This window comes from Mus caroli, unplaced genomic scaffold (assembly GCF_978045245.1).
Source record: "Mus caroli unplaced genomic scaffold, Mus_caroli_1 scaffold_1, whole genome shotgun sequence".
NCBI classification, from domain to species: domain Eukaryota; kingdom Metazoa; phylum Chordata; class Mammalia; order Rodentia; family Muridae; genus Mus; species Mus caroli.
Genome location: NW_028227256.1, coordinates 24876836 through 24898341, shown reverse-complemented (window position 1 = coordinate 24898341; position 21506 = coordinate 24876836).

Genomic DNA, 21506 nt, shown 5'->3' with positions numbered 1-21506 from the left:
GTATTGCAAGCCCATACTGTGTCTATGGGAGGCACCAGATACTGACCACTTTTGCTAGGCTGGATGTTCTGGGTCTGATTACAAAGGTGCCGTTTATCCTGAGGTGCCTGGCCTAAACAGAGTCCACTTCCTGAAACTGCTTCCAGAGTCAGCTTTCTGTTTTCTCCCCAAAGGCATTGAGAATGATCTGAAGTAGTATTATAAGTCCTGATCTGAGCAATTCCTTCATAATAAGGGGGCCTAGAGTCATAGCATAACCAACATGATTGAGTCATATTAGGATTAGTCCTATTCAACACCAAAAAAGCTCCTTGAACTAGACTGACCAGACGGCTTTTTGTATCTAGGGGCGGTGGGGAAACTAAGGTCGATAGGGAAGGTCTCACTGTTAGCCTGATTGTAAAAATGAACCCAGGGTCTCTCGGTGGACTGGATACACGCCAACCCCACTTATTTCCTTTAAGCCAACTTAAACGATTTTGTTTTCCTTTTTCAGTGAATTTTATAAGTAGGGGGTTGCAGTATTTACCTTTGCATGGTCCTGGGGGGCTGTTTTCAGTAGCACACCCATAAGCTCCTATGGCGGCCTCATTTGGATGGAGGTCGCCATAGTTTGGATATTTATGGGGATCTCTTTCTCCTTGATATGGCTTATCATAACCACTACCTCGTTTTACCGTGATTAGATCCCAGTCAGAGGAAGGCTTCCAGTAGGCATCCCCTGTCGTTTCACATGTCCATTTGCCACAGAAATAATCTGATGCCCCCCCACATTTTTGTTGAAGCTCTTTGTTTTGACCCTGACCAGGGCAAACATAAAACTGTGCAGCTCTAAGATTAGCTCGGTAGAACTGCCCTGAACACCCATACATGTTCCCTATTCCACCTGAAACACACCGCTGTTCAGGGGGTGGGTTACTAAGATCAGTATGGTCAGGGAGGTCCCAATTGGGAGATCCTGCTACTAACTTACAAATGTCAGGTGTGAGATCAGGCCACCAAGTCCAAGGGGGATGTGCTGCAGTGATTGCCCATACAATGTTTCCCTCCCCATTAAGCACTTCCCATGACTGTTGAATCCGGGCAAGAGGGTTGTCGTTCCCTAGGCTTAGGGTGGCCCCCACGACACAAGCGAAGTTTAAGAGGATTGTCAGTAGTTGCCACCGTCCAGTTGTCTTCATGGTTGCCTCTACCCTGGCTAAGAGCCTTCTTGACGTGGGAGGCGTGGAGTTGTTAACAGTATCAGATATGGTCCTTTCCACCGAGGCTCAAGAGTGCCGGTGCGATGTCATCTGACAAGGACCGAACTGCTGTAGTCTCAGGTGCATGAGCTTCTTTGATCTGGTCCCAGATCTGTGTTCTGACAACCTCCAAGGCCTTTAAATGGGTAAACAGAGCAGAGGGTGAGAAAGAGTCAACACAGGGATCCAATATCCTGCTAGACTCAGTCAAAGAAGTAAAACGTCCAGGTGTGTTTCGGACTCTGAGAAGCACAAAGGGAAGGAGGGTCACCCAGTCTTTACCGCCAGTCTCAATAACTAATTTAGTTAGGGTCTGGGCATGACGCAGGTGCACGTAGATCAGATCTCTGGCTGGAACTGGTGAGATGTCCTTGGGATATCCAGCTCGTTCACTGTAACCAGTTGTGACCAGACTTTTTTCTGTATCACCTGCAAGCCCTTTTAACTTAGCATACAGAGCATTATTAACAACATAGGTTTAAACACATCATTTGAGACTATGATGGGCATAGGAGTTTCATAAAGGATCTTAAACAGAGTAAAACTGAATCAAGAGATAGGACATAGGGAAGGAACACCAAGTCCATGCCAGTCTCCACGATTAATTTTGTCAAGGTCCGTCTTAGAGTTTTAAACTAATTTTTATCTATCCTGAGCTCTGAGGTCTATACACACAATGTAATTTTTATTTGACCTCTAAATGTTTGGCCACACCCTGACTTACCTGGGCAACTATTGCTTTTGGCACTCTGAACCTTGGAAAAAAATTTTCTTTAATAGTCTTCTTGATGACTATGTGAGCAGTATCATTTATCCATATTGAGAACGTCTTTTTCTGCAGATGTCAACAGCTTTCTTTGTCTGCATATTGTTCCATACAGTGGCAAAAGCATACCCGCTGTCAGTGTCATTTATAAAGCTTGTATCAAAACCACAAGTTCAGCTTTTTGGGCTGAAGTCTCTTTAGGGAAGCTGCTGGCCTAGATCACCTGCTTTTTGTCCACTGCTGCACTGCTGTCCCCGCCTTCCGCTTACCTTTAACCATGAGGCTACTGCCATCCGTGTAGGGTAAAAGGCTTAATCAGATCTGGCAAAGCCAGAGCGGGGGCTGCAAGCAAGGCTGCCTTTATGCTGTCAAAGGCTTTTTGGTGTTCCTCAGTCCAGGTGAATGGGACTTTTTCTTTAGTCCAGAATGTGCAAAAGCCCACCGTTCCCAGAAACTCACGTGGCGCGGGGTGGTGGGGGTTGGGATCAGCATCACAGCCTTTTCCTTGGCTTCGGTGAGCCACCGCTTTCCGTCGTCGGCACCTCGGTACGACATAGCTGAGCTTTCTTAGCCGATACCCGATATCCCAACTCACCCAGTTCATTCAGGAGCTTCTAGGAGGGCCAGAATTTTTTCTTTGTCTTTGATGTCTCTGCCTTCAGCCAACCGCAGGGCTTGGGTTAGCGCCAGGAGTTCAGCCTTCTGAGCCAAAGTTCCTTCGATGAGTAGGTGAAGACTCAGCAGGTTAGCAGGGGAAGCAAAAGTCACTTGTTCTGTCAAAAAAAGCTCTAATAATGTGTCCATCAGCCAGGGAAACAATTGAATCATGTGTCCCTGACCAGAAGCCACTATATGCAGACAAGCAGGCCATCCCTCAGTCACCAGGTCTAATTTTTCAAGTGCCACTGGTCTTTTAGGGTCCCAATTTCTGAGTAAGAACCTCTTTGGCAATACTTTTGTACTCAGTCACATTTAGGAGTCCCAAAGTTGGGGACAACATTAGGGCAGTCTCAATAGCATCCAAGGCCATCCAAGGTTGTTCTTTATTTCTTATACGAGGGGATGTTTATCTTTTTAATGCAGCAGAACCTGGGATCCACAGTTTGCAAGGACCTGTAGTGTCCAGGAACCTTTTAAACTTGCTTTGCATTGGTTAGTGGAGGAATATGAAAACACAGTCTCTTTTTAGCTGCTTTTAACAGGTAGACCACCGGTCTCTTTTAAGGACTCAGCTTCTGTGTTAGCACCCCTTCTTCTATCTCTTTATTTTTAGCCACGAACAGGTGAAGGGTTTTGTCTTGAGGAGGGGGGGGCTCCTCTTCTTTTTGTTAGGACAGTCTCTCACCCAGTGTTCTTCTTTTTCAACAGCAAACACTCTGATCTTTAGCCAAAAGCTTTCTTTTTTTGTTGCCAGGTACTAAGTTTTCTAGTCTCCCTGACTTTTGTGACCAGCAGTTCATTTCTCTTATCTTTTTTGAAAATTTTCTGGCTCCCTATTTCTTACAGATCATCTCTAAGTGCTAGTATTATTAGCAAGTATCACTGTGCTAAGTTCTAATCTTTGTCATTTATCTCTCTTTGCTCCTGTTTCTTAACTGCAATGGATCTAATTATTACATCTATATTCTGTCACTTAACTTTTTTCATAGTTTACCTCTTTTTACTGTTAACCTATTTCTTTTGAGTCTGCTGAAGCTTTGCTCTCAATTCTTCTTTGCAGACCTCTATCTTTCTCTTAACTTTTGTAACTTTTCATAACCTAGGTCAGATTGAAGGGACATTTTCTAGTCCCACAGACATGAGACCCTCAACAGAGCCTGGCAGTCAGGTGCTCCTTACCTTGTATGTCTCCCTCACCGGAGCTTAGAACAAACTCACACAGCTCAGGGCAGTGCCTGAGAAGAGAAAACACATGGGGCAGAGAAGGGAGTGTAGCTCTTACATCTGGCTGCACACTGATATCTCAAAATGAACACAATTTTTTCTGTTTACAAGAGACAGGATACAGGGGGCAGGAGAATGAGCCTTTCTCCCACCCAAGAGGCAGGCAAAGGCTGAAAACAAACCCTTTGATGCGAAGAGCCCAGAGCGGAGTCTCCGCTGCGCGCCGGAATGCGGTGTAAACTCCTGGGAGTGGCAAACAAACGCTGGCAGGCAGGCAGAGGCAGCAATTTAACTATTTAACTACCTGATAGACGCCCTGTGCTCTCTGCACTGTCTTTGGGGAGGGAGCACGCAGTCAGGCAGGCACAAGGGAGTGCGGGTAGACTCTGGGGGGGCCAAAGGAGGGACGGCGGCTGTAGTCGGCCCCTCCCCAGCTGGGGCAGGCTTCACGGCCACTCCGGGACCGGCAGGCGGCCGCACTCACCACCAGCATAACTGCGCCGCCAAAGCCGGCTCTGCATCTAGGTTCTCTTTTGAACAGCCTGGGGCTCCCCAGCCGAGTGCGGACCGTGTGCTGCCCCTGTCGGCCGGTGGCAGCTGGTCTTGCCCCACGATGGCCCCGCAGCCAGGCTGGCCGGCGCTGCCCGCCTGCTGCGAGCCGCTGGCACTGCCTCGCCGAGAGCGCGGTGGGCAAGACCGGCCTGATGGTTCTTTTTCTCTTTTTTTTTTTTTTCCTTTTAAAACCATTGCTGACTAATTCTGTCCTGACGTCAGTCCAAGTCTACAGTCGACAAAGGGTTAACACACACACACACACACAGTCTTGTCATGTGGCCACAAACAAGCACACTCGTCCACGCCTGGACTTACACAACCAGCCAAACACTTTTTTCTGACGGGGTCGGATTCTACATTGACTCCTTTTCCTGATAGGGGTGGGATTCCACATTCACTCCCGCTCTGGCAGAGGGAACACTCTCTCTCTTTCACTCTGCCAGGCAACAGCCAGGTCTTTTTGACTGTTCTGTACCCTGGGCACTCCTTCCAGGGTCTCCCTTGGAACATCTCTTTTGGGGTGCGGACCGTGAGGCCATAGACAGTCGTCCTCTCACAGCCACTGTCAGAATAAACCCACAATCTCAGAATACACAAATGCAGCAGTTCCACACCTACACACCCAGCAGATTGTCCCATTTCTAGAATAATAGCAGACACGAGAGCAGACACGAGACTTAGACAAAAGAAAAAACCAAAGCACGAGGTGGGACTCGAACCCACGATCTTGCAACCTGGAGCACGAGGTGGGACTCGAACCCACCCGGTCTCCAGAGGGGTCCACTAAGCGTCCTTAGTCCTCCCCTTGTCCTCCTGGGACGTCTCCCAGGGCGCACAGACGGTGGACACCTGGACACGTCTGTCTGTCCACACCCTGCGCTCCTACCCGGAGCGCGGTCTCACTGTGCACATTGCACACTGAGCGTCTGCAAAACTGAAACCGCGATCGCGCCAGATACAGAACAGCCTACCTGGCCTCTCAGAAACTAACAGAACACAGACACCAGACCAAAGCAGAACAGTAAATCTTACTTCTGAGTGGGTCCAGGACTTCTGGGTAGTCGCGCTGATTCCCGGCCAATGCACCAAATGAAAGACTCCAAAACTCCCAAAGGGAGGCACTTACTCAAGCCTCGGGTCAGCCGCGCACCCAAGAAGACACTGAGACCGGTCTTAAGATGTATAGAGAGTAAGATTTAATACAGCAACAGCAACGACAAGAAAGCATACAAAAAGCACATATACCAGATATCTGGGGTCGGATCTCATGCAGCCTGCAAGGTGCAGAGGAGATTCGGCAATTAGCTCAAACTTTTCACAAGCTTTTATAGGAAATAGCCAGGTAAAAAGTACAAGTTTTACGTCACCAAGGTGTTCTGCCAAGGGGCTTTACATAACCAAGGGGTCGTGTCCTATATTTTGGCAATGTACTCGATCTATTGGAACATTCTGGGACAGTACCAGGAGGCCCCTATCTCAAAAATGTTCTTGGCATAGTCTTCAGTTGGGAGGGGTAGGACTAGGTTTTTTCCAGGAGACCCCTTATCTAAAAAATGTTCCTGGAGCAGTTTCCAATTGGGAGGGGGTACCTTGGGGTAAAAAGTTCAGGAGTGCTCCGGGAACTATCTCTGGATGGGAGGGGTAAGAGAACTCTGAGCTGAAGAGTTCATGGAGAGTTCAGGTGTCCAGTAATTTAACTCTTTCAGTATCATTATATTCATTTTGTTAATTTCACATTTGTATATATTACCCCATGATTATGTTTGCCCAATAGACTCTTTTAACCTTGCTCACTATGGTTGATAAGTTTTCCCAAATAGTGTAACTCCTCATTTCATGCCATTTAATTATTTATTTATTCATTTATTTATTTAGCTTCATATTTGTTCACTCATTTATTTTCATTCACTCATTCACTCATTCTGGCTCAGTCAAAAATTTTTAATAATAAATTCAGTTCAAAATGTTGATTTTACTGTTTATATGGTATGCAAAGAATTGTTTAAAAGAACTGTTCATTGTTTAAGCATCTGCCCTATAAAAATGAGAACAGGAATTTTGATGCCCAGAAACTAAGTAAATGCAGGTTACATATATCTGCACATTTATGCCTCTATCTTGTGAAGGGAAATTCTCTGAGAATGGCTGGAAAGACTCAGCATATCTCCAAGTATATTTTGAATCAGAAACCCTGTAGATCTAGAATGATCTCCTATATCAACTTCAGCACTTTTAATGCATAGCACATACCTGAACCTGAACCAAAAAGCATGTGACCATGCATACTAAAAAAATCACAAATATATGTAAGACCTGTGACAAAATTTAAAATATCAGAAAAGGTCTTTGGCAAACTGTTTCTCCATATAAAATAACTGATTCACAGTTACTTTAAAGATATCAAACCTATTAGTATTAAGACAATACAAGGTAAAAGTAAAATGATGTAATATTTAAACATCTAGATGATTCTATAGAAACTGTATCTTCCAGGAGCCTGATATAGCTGTCTCCTGAGAGACTCTGCCAGTGCCTGACAAATACAGAAGTGGATGCCCACAGCCCTCCATTAGACTGAGCACAGGATCCCCAATGAAGGAAATAGAGAAAATACCCAAGGAGCTTAAGGAGTTTGCAGCCACATAGGAGGAACAACAATATGAACCAACCAGTACCCCGAGAGCTCCAAGGGACTTAACCACCAACCAAAGAGTACACATGGAGATACTCAAGGTTCCAACTTCAAAAGTAACAGAGTATGTGCTTGTGGGACATCAGTGAGAGGAGAGGCCCAAGGTCTTGTGAAGGCTCGATGCCAAAGTGTAGGAGAATGCCAGAACAGGAATGCAGGATTGGTGGGTTGATGAGGAGGGGGAGGAGGTGGGATGGGTGGATTCAGACAGGAAATGAGGAAATGGAATAAAATTTAAAATGTAACTAAAGAAAATAGCTAGTAATAAAAAAGAATTCTGCACAAACAAAACAAAACAAAATAGCCAGACTATAAAAAACAAAACAAAACAAAACAGTGACTTCTAGACCCAATGGGATTTACATACATATTAATTCATACACACACACACACACACACACACACACACACACACACACACACACACACACGGCAGCATGCACAAAAAGTATACAAACTCAAGATAGATGTGGTTCCAGCACTAGAAGGATGGAGTAGAGATAAGCTCCTACCCTTAACCAAGAACCTATTTATAGTTGATACTTCCTGGCAAGGGAAAATTCATTTTTCTCCAATGCAACATGTTTCAGAAAGCATATAGAATATACTTAGAAGTAGTTGGCCCACATCGAATAACCTCAATAGCATTTTAGTGGCTCTTTTATCATTTTGATTTGTCAGTGTAGTTTTTTTGATATATTGGTCTTTTTCTTATTTGTTTTTAATTTCCATTTTGTGCTCTTTGATTCCATATTTCTTCGTTGCATTTGTTTTGTTTTTTGTTTGTTTTGAAGAAAGCAAGAAAGAGAAAGAATATAGTATTGTGTGAGTAGGGAGATTTTGGAGAGATATTAGGAAGGAGGGCAATGTGATAAAAATATTAGATAAAAATATTTTAACAACAAACACCTATTTTTTTTAAATAATGTATATAGTTTAGGTTGTAGTAGAAAACAAATTCATCATTATCTTGTAGAAATGGAAAATATAGGGTTACCATATGATACTAAATAACTGAAAGCATGACTTTCCATATGTCCATGGATGTGCAATAAATGAAAGTCAATGTGTAGACATAACATAATACTCTATACACCAAAGAATTAATGAAAATTTTAGATGAATTGTTATTCAACACTTATTAGAGATTCCTCTATCCAAAGGGAATGATATATGGCCATATTTTGTAACAGAGATTGTAAATATATACTCACTAGGAGAGAGGTGATTTATTAGATTCTTAACAATTCTACTTGGATGCAATCGAAATGTTTGGGTAATTGAAAGTAATGATAGTAGACATTATTAATTTCAAAATAATTGTGTCTTATGAATATGTTTCAACACACACTTTACACACCTTTAAAATATCTGATATTGAAATTTAATGAATTCCTCCTATAGAAACAGCTGGAGTGTGAATATGTATAATTTCCATACGCCTTTATTCTCTTTTGCCTTTGAGTATCTGAAGAGTAAAGCATTACTAGAGAGGAACTTTGACTCATTCTTCTTACATCATTGGTGAACTATTTCTGCTTCTTTCTCCACTTCCCTTCTGAAGACAGAATCGTGTTTAATACTTCAAAGCATACTAGTAAATTGTATCCACATTGTTTAATTATTTTTAATATTTTAGTTTATTTTATGTTCAATAGCAAGCTAAATCCTGTTTAGTATCTTATATTTGCTTGGAAACTAAACACATTACTGTCAGACTAAGCATTATATAAGTTGAAATTACATCCCATTAGACTGTGACACTGTTGTTCAATATCTTAGTGACTCTGGTGAGAAGTATCATGTGTTATTAAGAGGAGAATTGTAATATCTCAAGGTAATTATTTACTTGATTATCTTTCTACTCTAATTTGTCAATTTCTGCTTCAGTAGTTTCAGCCTCACTTGCAGAGGTGTGCCCAGAGATGGTTGTTGCATATTCCTGGTAAATTAGATTTTTGTCCACAAGTTGTTATGTCCCATTTAATCATTAAGACCTTTTTTACTTCAGCATTTACATTGTCTGATTTGAATGTAGTTTTCTTTGATGGATGCTAGAGGCCCCTTGGTCTTGCAAACTTTATATGCCTCAGTAGAGGGGAACAGCAGGGCAAAGAAGTGGGAGTGGGGGGGCAGGGGAGTGTGTGGGGGAGTATGGGGGACTTTTGGGATAGCATTGGAAATGTAAATGAAGAAAATAACTAATAAATAAATAAATAAAATAATTCTAGAAAAATATTTTCAGGACAATACAATGTGCATTCTTTCCTGTTGGTTCTTGTTTATCTTTTTTTACTTTGAATGTTCTAACTTTTTAAGTGATTTAAGTCAAACCCAATATCTCACACTGTTGATTCCAAAAAAGCACTCCCTTGTGATTCATAACAGACCTACTTGGGTTACTGGTGGTCTCTGTCTGGCCCATTTGTATCAAGGCTCATTCTTTCTAGCCCTGTGGTTTCTTGACCAAACTCTTCAGAAAAAGAGCTCAGAAACAGTTGTAAAAAAGAAAAAGAAAAGATATTAAACAGGGTACTCTGTTAAAACTGCTGTATGCCAAATGAGTGAAGAGCTGTTCAAGGTGAATTATTCCAAGGCTATTTTTAGTGGAGATCAAGAGAAGGAGGGGTTAGTGATTGATTAAAGAGTATAGTTTGGATGATCTTTATTTTTAGGGGAACATTAAGCCATATGTTTACTTTTTTCATAAAACACATGTCATTTCCAGTAACGTATCTGATTTTAATCATGTATATTCCCAGTTATATACAGGCATAACATGGTATACACAATAAATAGGCAGTTGCTCTCAGAATTATTGGAAGACACATACTGCCTTACTGTGAGTGTACATAAAACCAGTGCAGGACAGATTGTCCTTTCTATCTTTCATATACTGGGTATCAGCTTGAATAGACAGCATCCATTCACATTTGATTCTTTCCATGAAGATTAAACTTACTTTTCAGAGATATAGAAAAGTTTATAATAGCTCAATGGATGTGTGTGTGTGTGTGTGTGTGTGTGTGTGTGTGTGTGTGTGTGTAGGAAGTACAAATGAAGGAATTAGTCTGCCACGTGCATTGTTATAATGCAAAATGTAAGCATAATACAGAACACAATGAAAAACCCAGTCCACCAAACCACTACCCGTGCCTGTCCACTTTAATTATTTGTTTTCTGTCTCTTCTGAAAGTTTTGTTTTTAAAAATAATGCAGTAATGCCACATGTACTAATTTATTTGTCTATTAATTGTTATTTTTTGTTGGACTGCATTGCTAGCCATAGAGTATTTTCTTATAACTAAATTCTTTTTTTATGATATCAAAAAGTTTATTATTTTCTTTCATGGCAAACATCTATTTCATGGTAAGCTTTTTGTTTCTTTTTCTTTTTTTTAATTAGGTATTTTCCTTATTTACATTTCAAATGCTATCCCAAATGTTCCCTATCCCCTCCCCCCATCTTATGCTTTTCATTTTTAAGAAACACATCTCTTTAGAGAATCAAATAACCCTATTTAAATGGGGTATAGAGCAAAAAAGAATTCTCAACTGAGGAGTATCAAATGGCCAAGAAGTCATTAAGGAAATGATCAACAACCTTAGTCATCAGGTGAATGCAAGTAAAAACAATCCTGAAATTTCACCTCACACCAGTCAGAATGGCTAAGATCAAAAATTCAGGTAAGAGCAGATGCTGCCAAGAATGTGGAGAAAGAGGAACACTCCTCCATTGCTGGTGCAATTGCAAGCTCTTACAACCACTCTTGAATGCAGTCTGGTTGTTTCTCAGAAAATTGGACATAGTACTACTGGAAGATCCAGCAATACCTCTCCTGGGCATATACCCAGAAGATGTTCCAACTGGTAATCAGGACACATGCTCCACTATGTTTCTAGCAGCCTTATTTTTAATAGTCAGAACCGGGAAAGTACCCAGATATCCTTCAATCAAAGAATGGATACAGAAAATTAGGTACATTTACACAATGGAGTACTACTCAGCTACTAAAAACAATGAATTTATGAAATTCTTAGGGAAATGGATGGAACTCAAAAATATTGTCCTGAGTGAGGTAATCCAATCACAAAAGAACACACATGGTATGCACTCACTGATAAGTGGATATTAGCCCCAATACCCAAGATACAATTCACAGAGCACATGAAGCTCAAGAAAAAGAAAGACAAATGTACAGATGCTTCAGTTCTTCCTTCTTCTTGAGCTTCATGTGGCCTGTGAATTTTATCTTAGGTATTTTGAGTTTCTGTTATTTGTGAATACTTTGGTCCTACTTAGAAGGGGGAACTAAATACCCATGGGAGGAGATACAGAGACAAAGAAGGGAAGACCATCCAGAGACAGCCTCACCTGGGGATCCATCCCATATACAGTTACCAAACCCAAACACTATTGTGGAAGCCAAGAAGTGCTTGCTAACAGGAGCCTGATATAACTGTCTCCTGACAGGCTCTACCAGAGCCTAACAAACAGGTGATACTCGCAGCCAACTATTGGACTGAGCACTGGGTCCACAATGGATGAGTTAGAGAAAGTACTGGAGGAGCTGAAGGGTTTTGGAACCTCATTGGAAGAACAACAGTTCAACCAACCAGAGTGCCCAGAGCTCCCAGGGACTAAACCATCAACCAAAGAGTACACATGGAGGGATCCATGGTTTCAGCCACATATGTAGCAGAGGATGGCCTTGTCGGACATCAAAGGGAGGAGAGGACCTTGGTCCTGAGAATGGAAATGTGGGGGTGGGGATGCAGGAGTTGGTGGGTGGTGAGGAACCAAGAAAGGGGATAACACTTGAGAAAAAAAAAAAAAAGAAACGTATCTTATTTTTTCCACATATATCAGTGATACTCTACTTTCAGGATTGTTCTAGTGGTTTTGTTTATCAACAGAGACACATACTTAACCTAGTATATTTTTATTTCAAATTTATATCAAAATAGTTTTAACATTTTTGTTAGTTGATAACAAAATCCAGTTTATTTCTTTATGTTTTTTTTTACTATCTTACCAAATATCAGCCAAGACATTTCATCTTCTAAAAGTTTGTATTTGTATTATACACCAGCCATTTTCAGATTGTTCCTTCAATTCCAATTTTGTTCAAGCATCACAGACTGTAATAACATTTTTGCCTACATAAGGCAGATTGTCCAGTTGATTCAAATGGCAATGTTAATTGCAAATGACAGATGGAAATCTCAATCAAAATTCTATAGGCCACAATTCCACATTCAAGTAAGTTTTCAGTCTTTATAGTGTTCTTTCAATATGGCCTTTGTGTGCTGGAGCAATTTGAAAGGAAAGGTTTTGGAACAATATTCAGAATCATACTCATATTGGGAGAGCCGAAAGCTCATACTTCAAAATTTATGCAAAAATTTATGGGAGTATATGTTCCCTACCATACACATCTTGCTTTAGCTCACAGTTTTCCATGATAATCAAAAAGCACATATGGAGGCCAGACACTATTGGCACACACCTTTAATACCATCACTTTGGAGGCAGAGGCAGATATAAATCTGTGAGTTCAAGGTCAGCCTGGTTTGTAGAGCAAGTTTCAGGACTGCCAGCTCTATCACAGAGAAAACCTGGCAAAAACAAACAATAAAATAAAAAACAGCAACAATAAAAAAATACACCGAACAGTTATAGAAAAGCTAGCTCTCTTCTGTTGCTCACTTTTGCACCATTTTCTTCTGTCAATGAAAAGACTAGATGCAAAAAGACATTAGACCTTAAACATTTAGATCCTATAGTTTTTTTTTTTTTTTTACTTAACATGTATAAATTTTTTAATCCCCCAAAGAAGGCAGCAGAACAATTATTTACATAGGATTTATATAATGTCTATCAATAAAATGAATGGTGTTTCCAAAGCCAAGAGAAGACATTTTAGAACAAAGTATGGACTTCATGTAGGATATTATTGAGATTAACCACAAGAGCTATTTGTGATTATTAGTAAAATGGGAACAATTTTGGCTTAACAAAATTTATATCTATGGTACTTCAAGGATAGAAAAGCGATCAGCAATTCAGAAGAAAAATATAAAAGAAGGGATGAAGACTTGGCAAAGGAAGCTCACCTTTGATTCTTCCTTAGTTAGGAGAGAACTGAGGGGAGTTAAGCAGTGGTAAAGGATGGATGGTCAGCTAAGTCAATAGACAATCAGTAGTTAGATATTTACTCTTCTGCCTATTGTTTAGAAGCTGGAATTCCTTAGGATTAGCCTTTTTCTCTTTGGTAAACATTCTAGTTTATAACATATATTCTGTGATCCTATAGTTTTAATACCTTCTATTAAAGATAATCTTTGTTGTAACTTTGTCTACTGAAAGTTGCTTTTGCCTGAAACCTTTGTTGGCATAAGAGATAACTTGGAGGGCTAAAGGAGAAACGTGTCTGAAGGTCAGTACTGGAGAGGGAAAAGTCTTCTATTTCTCTCTGCTATTCGGCAGAGCTACCAAGACTCAGGGACACTCTAAATGTATATTTATGGCTACATGAAAATGTCTGATTGTTTTACACTCTGGATTGTTCATATTAGCAAGGAAAATGACAGGGTTGCTGATGATTTCATTTTAGCATTATGAAATTCAACAACTAATATTCTAACCTTTTATTTTTCCACAGATCTGTTATTTTGCTTGTAATATTTGGGAAGACTCTGTTTAATTGTGGAAAATATATACTTTTTTTTTATCAATAGCTATTATGGTGTTCTGACTAATACAACAGCCAATATTTATAATTACATATACTGTTTCTCTCATTAGTATCTAGTGAACAAAAGAATTTCTAAGTCACCCACTTCATGAATATTTGCATAAACTGTCAATCAAATTACTCATTTCTTGATGCATTTCCTTAGGTTTTGGATAAATCATTTATACTTTCTTCAGAGTAACTTCCTTTGTAAGCCAGACACTTTCATATACTACTATTACAGCTAATAGATGTGTTTAGAACTCCCAATTAGTAAATAATTTATTACAATATCAAGGTAAAGGGTAATGCATTGTTCCCACTCTTGCTAGGATTGATTTCTGTTCTATGATAAATACCTGAAAAATCAGTTTTAGGGTGAAAAATCTTTATTTTACCTCATAATTTGGGAATTTCAGTTCTATATGCTAGCAGTAGTATGATGGATAAGTACATGTCATTTTATAGTGACTAAGAAGTTGCTTAGGAGGAAAAGGGATGAAGCTTGTATACTAGTAGATTTTTATTCTTTATTCTATCCAAGACCACAGCAAGATATTTCTCTCATGTGGGGTTAAACCTTCCAAGTTAGGCAATTGTCTTTGGAAATATCCCACACATATCCTTTAAGAGTTGTATTTTACTAATCTGGTCAACCTTCAGTCTACTTAGTTTAGCAATAAAGAGTCATCATCACAATTGTTCAAGCTATATATTGCTTCTATTTTTAACATTAGTCATTTCTTTTGTGGCAAACTGTGTGTTTTTGTCTTCCTGAATAGCTTTTTACATTGAATCTATATTCTCTACTCCTTGATTATTTGTATTTTTTTTTTTGATAACTCATTTTTCTTTCCGGAAATACTTTTCTCTTTACTTTGGCCATGATGTTTCTCTTAACATTTTGAATGTTAATATCTCTACACTTTCTTTTTAAATATTTAAATTTAATATTACTCTTGAGTAATAAAATTTTCATATTGTCAAGTTTGTTTTTGAATTTGAAAATGATGTTTTAATTCTATAAAGTTTTTGAATCTTTTAGTAGCAGTTCTTTAAAGTTTTTCATTATTTTATCTTAATCATTTATCTGTTTCTCATACAACTTCAATACTCAACACGGAACAGAATTATATTAAAATTTCAAACTATTGAGTATAATATGCAGGGTTTGATTATCAAAGGAGAGCCAGTGGAACTGACAGTGTGGAGAATTTATACAAAAGTCTTGAAGTTGCTTATTTTTAGATGCTGGTTATGCATCTTCTGCTTTGGGAGAAGTATAGTATTTTCTCAGAAGGATAGGAATAGCAAATGTGGACCCAGGATAACCAACTGTACCCTTCACTGACTTTTCACAGTCTCCACAGTTTGATTTACACACACACACACACACACACACACACACACACACACACACACACACACGACATTTGAATCCAGCATCAATCTTAGGTCAACCCAACATGGATCATTGGTTTTTCCATCTAGTATTTAATGTGCTTATCATTATCACTGTTATTTATTTGAGTTGGTACTGATGGTAACATCAACAGGGAAAGTGTTAATGTTCTTGACAAAGAATAAAAAGAGTAGGGTCTTATGGCTCTACAGAAAGTCTTGCATTACTTTGTTCTAGGATACTAGAACACAAGAGTTGAAATGGATAACTTTGATGCTCATGAGCTGATTGCACATTGTTTTCTGAGAAGGGAATTTGTGGTGACTATTTCTATAACTAATCAGTTTCACCTGATGATTTTGGACAATGTGACAAAGCTGAGGATAGCCTTTGGAGTCCACAAGTGGGAAATTAGTGGTTTATACATGTTCTTCCAGAATACTTGTAATTTCATGAAACTGGTTTATGTTTATTTTTCTTCTTTATGTACTTTGTATTCAAAGCAAACAGTATTAAAAACTCAATAATTTATGATAGAAATGGAAATAGAGATGGATACAAACAACTAAGGTCAAGAATTTTCCTACAGCTTCCTTTAAATTTTACAAATATAACTGATATCAATCAGGAGAACTAAAAATGAACTTCGGCTAGAATTTATTTTTAATATGGTGCAACACTTAGAAATGCCAGGAATATGCTTTGACACTGTCAGAGTAAGAATAAAAAAGTCAGATTTAAATCAGCATGCTTATTTCAACAAAAATCAGTACCACCTTTTTGCTAATGCTTAATATATTCAGAGCTCAAAATTATGTAATAAAAACTGAAAATTATGAACATTCACATGTTTAATCAGAATGGAAAAAATGTTCATCTAAATCATATAGTTTAAATGTCAAAATGTAATCAACACAGTTTATGACAGAAAGCATTTAAGCTGTAAAAGTTTCTGGAACTGTTACTAAGAATAAAAAGAAAGAAAGTAAAAGTGAGAAACTAGCATCTAGCTTCTCAAGTCATAGTGAAGAAAGTTGTTTCAAAGTAAAAGTCTTGTAGGACAACTTTGCTGGTTTTTATGTGAATGTGTCAATGTCACAGAAAGGTTTCAGTTCTTAGCATAAAGCAGAGATTGGGGAATATATATGTACACACATTAGTTTATATCATTAATGTCACAAATAAAATTTTCCTTGAAGACAGACTGAAATACTGACAGAAGCCTTGCATATTTTTCATATAAATATTGCAGCCTATCTCCTTTTTTTACAGGTTCTGTAAAAGTATTTAGAAATCTGTGAGTAGAGATACTGAGTGTGAAAAAATGATGCTGTTGATTACTTCCATGTAATATAGACCATGCAAAACAGGAGGCTGTTTATCTGCCTGTGCATTGTTGTGGCTTTGTATACTTGATTACTTGAAAAAAAATTCAAAGCACTGATACTGCTCATCCTGAAAACTTTAAACATTTTTACTTTGCTGAAAGAATGTGAAATTTTAATATTGTCACTAATGATGGCTATATAAAAATAAGTAAGAAAATTATGAAATTTGCATATACTAATTTCTATCACTGTCATAAGGTCTTACTATTCCTATGTTTGAGAAAATGCATAAACTTACCATGTTACAGATCTAAAGATCAAAGAAGCCTTGGAAGCCTTATTGGGCTAAAATTAATGTTGTTTCAGGATTGTTTTTCTCCTCTGAAAAGGAGAAGCTGTTTTGTGGTATTACTTATTTTCACCACTAATTAGAGGTATGTGCAAACCAGTGTCTGTGTCTTCTAACTGGGTCTTCAGTCATTGTTTTACCACTTGGATGAACATTTTTCCATATTTCAAATTTTACCATGATTGTACTCTGCTGCCTCCTTGTATGAATTGTATTAGTCCAAGTGATGTTCACAGTGAAACTCAGAAAATCCAACCAATTCTCCAAATTTCAAAGTTCTCCATTTAGTATCACAAATGAAATCCCCTTTTCTTTTTTTATCATTTATTTATTTATTTATTTATTCATTTATTCATTTATTTACACTTCAGATTTCATTCCCCTCCCAGGCTACCCTTCAACTGTTCTGCATCCCACACCTCATCCCTGACCCCTGTCTCCACAAGGTTGTCCCTATCCCATCAGACCTCTATACTCCTTGGGTCCTCCAGTCTCTTGAAGGTTAGGTGCATCTTCTCTGACTGAACATACACTGACAGTCCTCTGATGTACATGTGTTGGGGGGCTCATATCAGCTGGTATATGCGGCCTGGTTGGTGGTCCAGGGTTTGAGACATATCAGGGGTCCAGGTTAAATGAGACTGCTTAGTGATCAGAGAAATGGAAATCAAAACATCCCTGAGATTCCACCTTACCACAATCAGAATTTCTAAGATCAAACCTCAGGTAATAACACATGTTGGCAAGGATGAGGAGAAAAAAAGAATACTCCTCCATTGCTGGTGGGATGGAAAACTGGTACAACCATTCTGGAAATCAATCTGGAGGTTCCTCAGAAAATTGGAAATAAATTGACCTGAAAAATCCAGCCATATGACTATTGAGAATATACCCAAAGGATGCCCCACCATGCCACAGGGCACATGTTTCACTATGTTCATCAAAGCCATGTTTGTGATAGACAGAAACTAAAAACAGCCAAGATGTCCCACAACAGAAGAACTGATACAGAAAATGGGGTTCATTTACACAAGGGAATACTACTCAGCTATTATGGACAAGGACATCCTGAGTTTTGCAGGCAAATGGATGGAACTAAAAAAAATATCATCTTGAGTGAGATAACTCAGACCCAAAAGCATGGTATGAACTCACTAGTAAGTTGTTACTAACCAAAAGATAGATGAGAGAGAGAGAGAGAGAGAGAGAGAGAGAGAGAGAGAGAGAGAGAGAGAGAGAGAGAGAGAGAGAGAGAGAGAGAGAGAGACTGTCCAACAAGCTGAAGCTGAAGGACCCAAGTGAGGACACCTCAATCTCACATTGGAGGGAGAAGAAATCAATCACAAGGGGGGAGGGAGAAAGGGAAGGACCTGGGAGGGAAATTGAACAGGGGTGGGATTTGTGAGGAGAGGGAAACCTGAGCTGGTGTTGGGTAAGGCAAAAGGACTGAAGCCCTGAGGGCAAGTACAAAGAAAGGAAACAGGCAACCTAGGGAAATAGAAGTTTTGGGGTTCCCTCCAGAATGAACCAGAGAACTGGGAGTTGAGAGACTCTCAGAACTCAAAGGAAGGGACTTTCCATGAAATCCCCTACAATGAGGAGATGGAACTTGTAGAGCCTACCTCCAGGAGAAGGACAGGGCATCAAATGAGGGATGGGGTTGCTATACCACAGTCAAAACTCTGACCCAGAATTGTTCCTGTCTGAAAGAACTGTGGAGATGGAAATGGAGAGGAGCCTGAGGAAAAGAAGTTCCAGAGACAGGCCCCAAATGGGATACAGCTCAAGGGGAGGCTATGGAGTGCTCACAAAAAGGGACGTATCATGACTGCCCTCCAGAAGACCCAAAAAGCAGCTGAACAAGTCAGATTCCGACATTTGCACCCAGCCAATGAACAGAAGCTGCTGACTCCCATGGCTGAATTAGTGATAAGCTGAAAGAAGCTGAGGAGGAAGGTTATCCCATATGAAATACCCTTTTCACAAAAGGTAAGATGTTCATGGATGTGAGGTTTAAGAAAAACAAAAACCATGTTTTTTTTTAAATTTGGGAATGTTGATGTTCTTACCTAGATTCAAATATAGTAATGCCCAGCTGAGCTAATTGTATTGGTCCTGAAACAAGACATCTTGAGGAGGAAAGGGGTTTCTCTGCCTATATAAACACACGTGGAAGAAAACAATTCGATGAAGTACAAGACAAAACACTAAACATATAGGTTGATAAAATTTAGGATTGGCAACAGCAATTAAAAATAAATAACAAATTCTGAAATTTATTCAAACATTAACCAAATAATTCATGATACATTAAAGATACATTAAAACAGAAAAATACTAAATATTGCTGATAAAGGATATTTTACTAAGTAAATCACAGGAATAATATAGTGAAATAAAATTTAAGTTTAAATCCAAGTAGCTAAATGCTTAGAGAGTTCACCAAAGAATCTTATTCAATTTAAGAGAAACTACTGTCCATTCTTTTTTTTTTTTTAATTTGACAAGTCAAGTGCTTGGAGAAGTGAGAGGCAGTTCTTATGGTACACCTATTTATCCTTCAGTCTTTAATAAACTGTGCAGACACAAAATGTCACTTCATTATAAAACTCAACACACACATATATAGATTATGTAATTTATTTAATATTGTATATGACAAATTATTTATCACATATAATTATATGTTATATATAAGTGAAGAATTTTTGAGTAATTTTCATCACTATTATTTGGCTATTTTACTATATCATAATTATTAGATGATTCAGTGAAAGTCATTTTAATTTATACTTATTTAACACTAAGTAAAGGAAAGCTTAACATCACCCACTATTTATTATCTGCTTCCTTTTACTTGTGTATATTTATTTTGTTAATGTGCTGAGTTGAACTTTTGTTCATTGATTGTTTTTAACTTCATCTATCTTCAGTTTTTTATAACAATACTGTACTGACTGATTTGTGTGTGTGTGTGTGTGTGTGTGTGTGTGTGTGTGTGTCAAGCTGGAGTTATCACCGAGAAAGGAGCCTCACTTGAGGAAAGGCCTCCATGAGATCCAGCTGTGGAGCATTTTCTCAATTAGTGATCAAGGCTGGGAGGGCACACTGTGGGTAGTGCCATCCCTGTTCTGGTGGTCCTGGGTTCTATAAGATGGCAAATTGAACAAGCCAGAGAAAGCAAGCTAGTAAGCAGAATTTTTCTATGGCTTCTGCATCCACCCCTGTCTCCAAATTCCTACTCTCAGAGAGTTCCTGCCTTTGGTGATAAACGGCATTGTGGAAGTGTAGTGTGAATAACTCCACCACCACCACCAACCAACTTGCTTCTTGATCATGATATTTTGTACAGGAATAGAAACTATTGACTAAGACAAATACTTAAATTTCTTTATTGTAGATGAATTATAAAAATGTTTCGCTCTTCCGGTCTGACCAGCACCGGGGTAGCTAGGGCGCAGGATCGGCTGACACTCGCCAGCTACCCACAACACCCGCCACAGGATCTTAACACTTCTGGTGACTGGAACAAAGCGTCTGCTCCAATCTTTAAACAGTGACAACGATAACAACTAACCCCAGAGATTACCAGATGGCGAAAGGTAAACATAATAATCTTACTAACAGAAACCAAGACCACTCACCATCATCAGAACCCAGCACTCCCACTTCGCCCAGTCCAGGGCACCCCAACAAACCGGAGAAGCTAGACCCGGATATAAAAGCATATCTCATGATAATGGTAGAGGACATCAAGAAGGACTTTAATAACACACTTAAAGAAATACAGGAGAACACTGCTAAACAGGTAGAAGACATAAAAGAGGAAGCACAAAAATCCCTTAAAGAATTGCAGGAGAACACTGCTAAACAGGTAGAAGACATTAAAGAGGAAGCAAAAAATCCCTTAAAGAATTGCAGGAGAACACTACTAAACAGGAAGAAGACATTAAAGAGGAAGCACAAAAATCCCTTAAAGAATTGCAGGAAAACCAGACCAAACAGGTGATGGAATTGAATAAAACCATCCAAGACCTAAAAAGGGAAGTAGAGACAATGAAGAAAACCCAAATTGAGGCAACGCTGGAGATAGAAACCCTAGGAAAGAAATCTGGAACCATAGATGCGAGCATCATCAACAGAATACAAGAGATGGAAGAGAGAATCTCAGGTGCAGAAGACTCCATAGAGAACATCGGCACAACAATCAAAGAAAATACAAAATCCAAAAAGATCCTAACTCAAAACATCCAGGAAATCCAGGACAAAATGAGAAGACCAAACCTGGGGATAATAGGAGTAGATGAGAATGAAGATTTTCAACTCAAAGGACCAGCAAATATCTTCAACAAAATTGTAGAAGAAAACTTCCCAAACCTAAAGAAAGAGATGCCCATGAACATACAAGAAACTTACAAAACTCCAAATAGACAGGACCAGAAAAGAAATTCCATCCTACACATAATAATAAGAAAAACAAATACACTAAATAAAAATATAATACTAAAAGCAGTAAGGGAAAAAGGTCAAGTAACATATAAAGGCAAGCCTA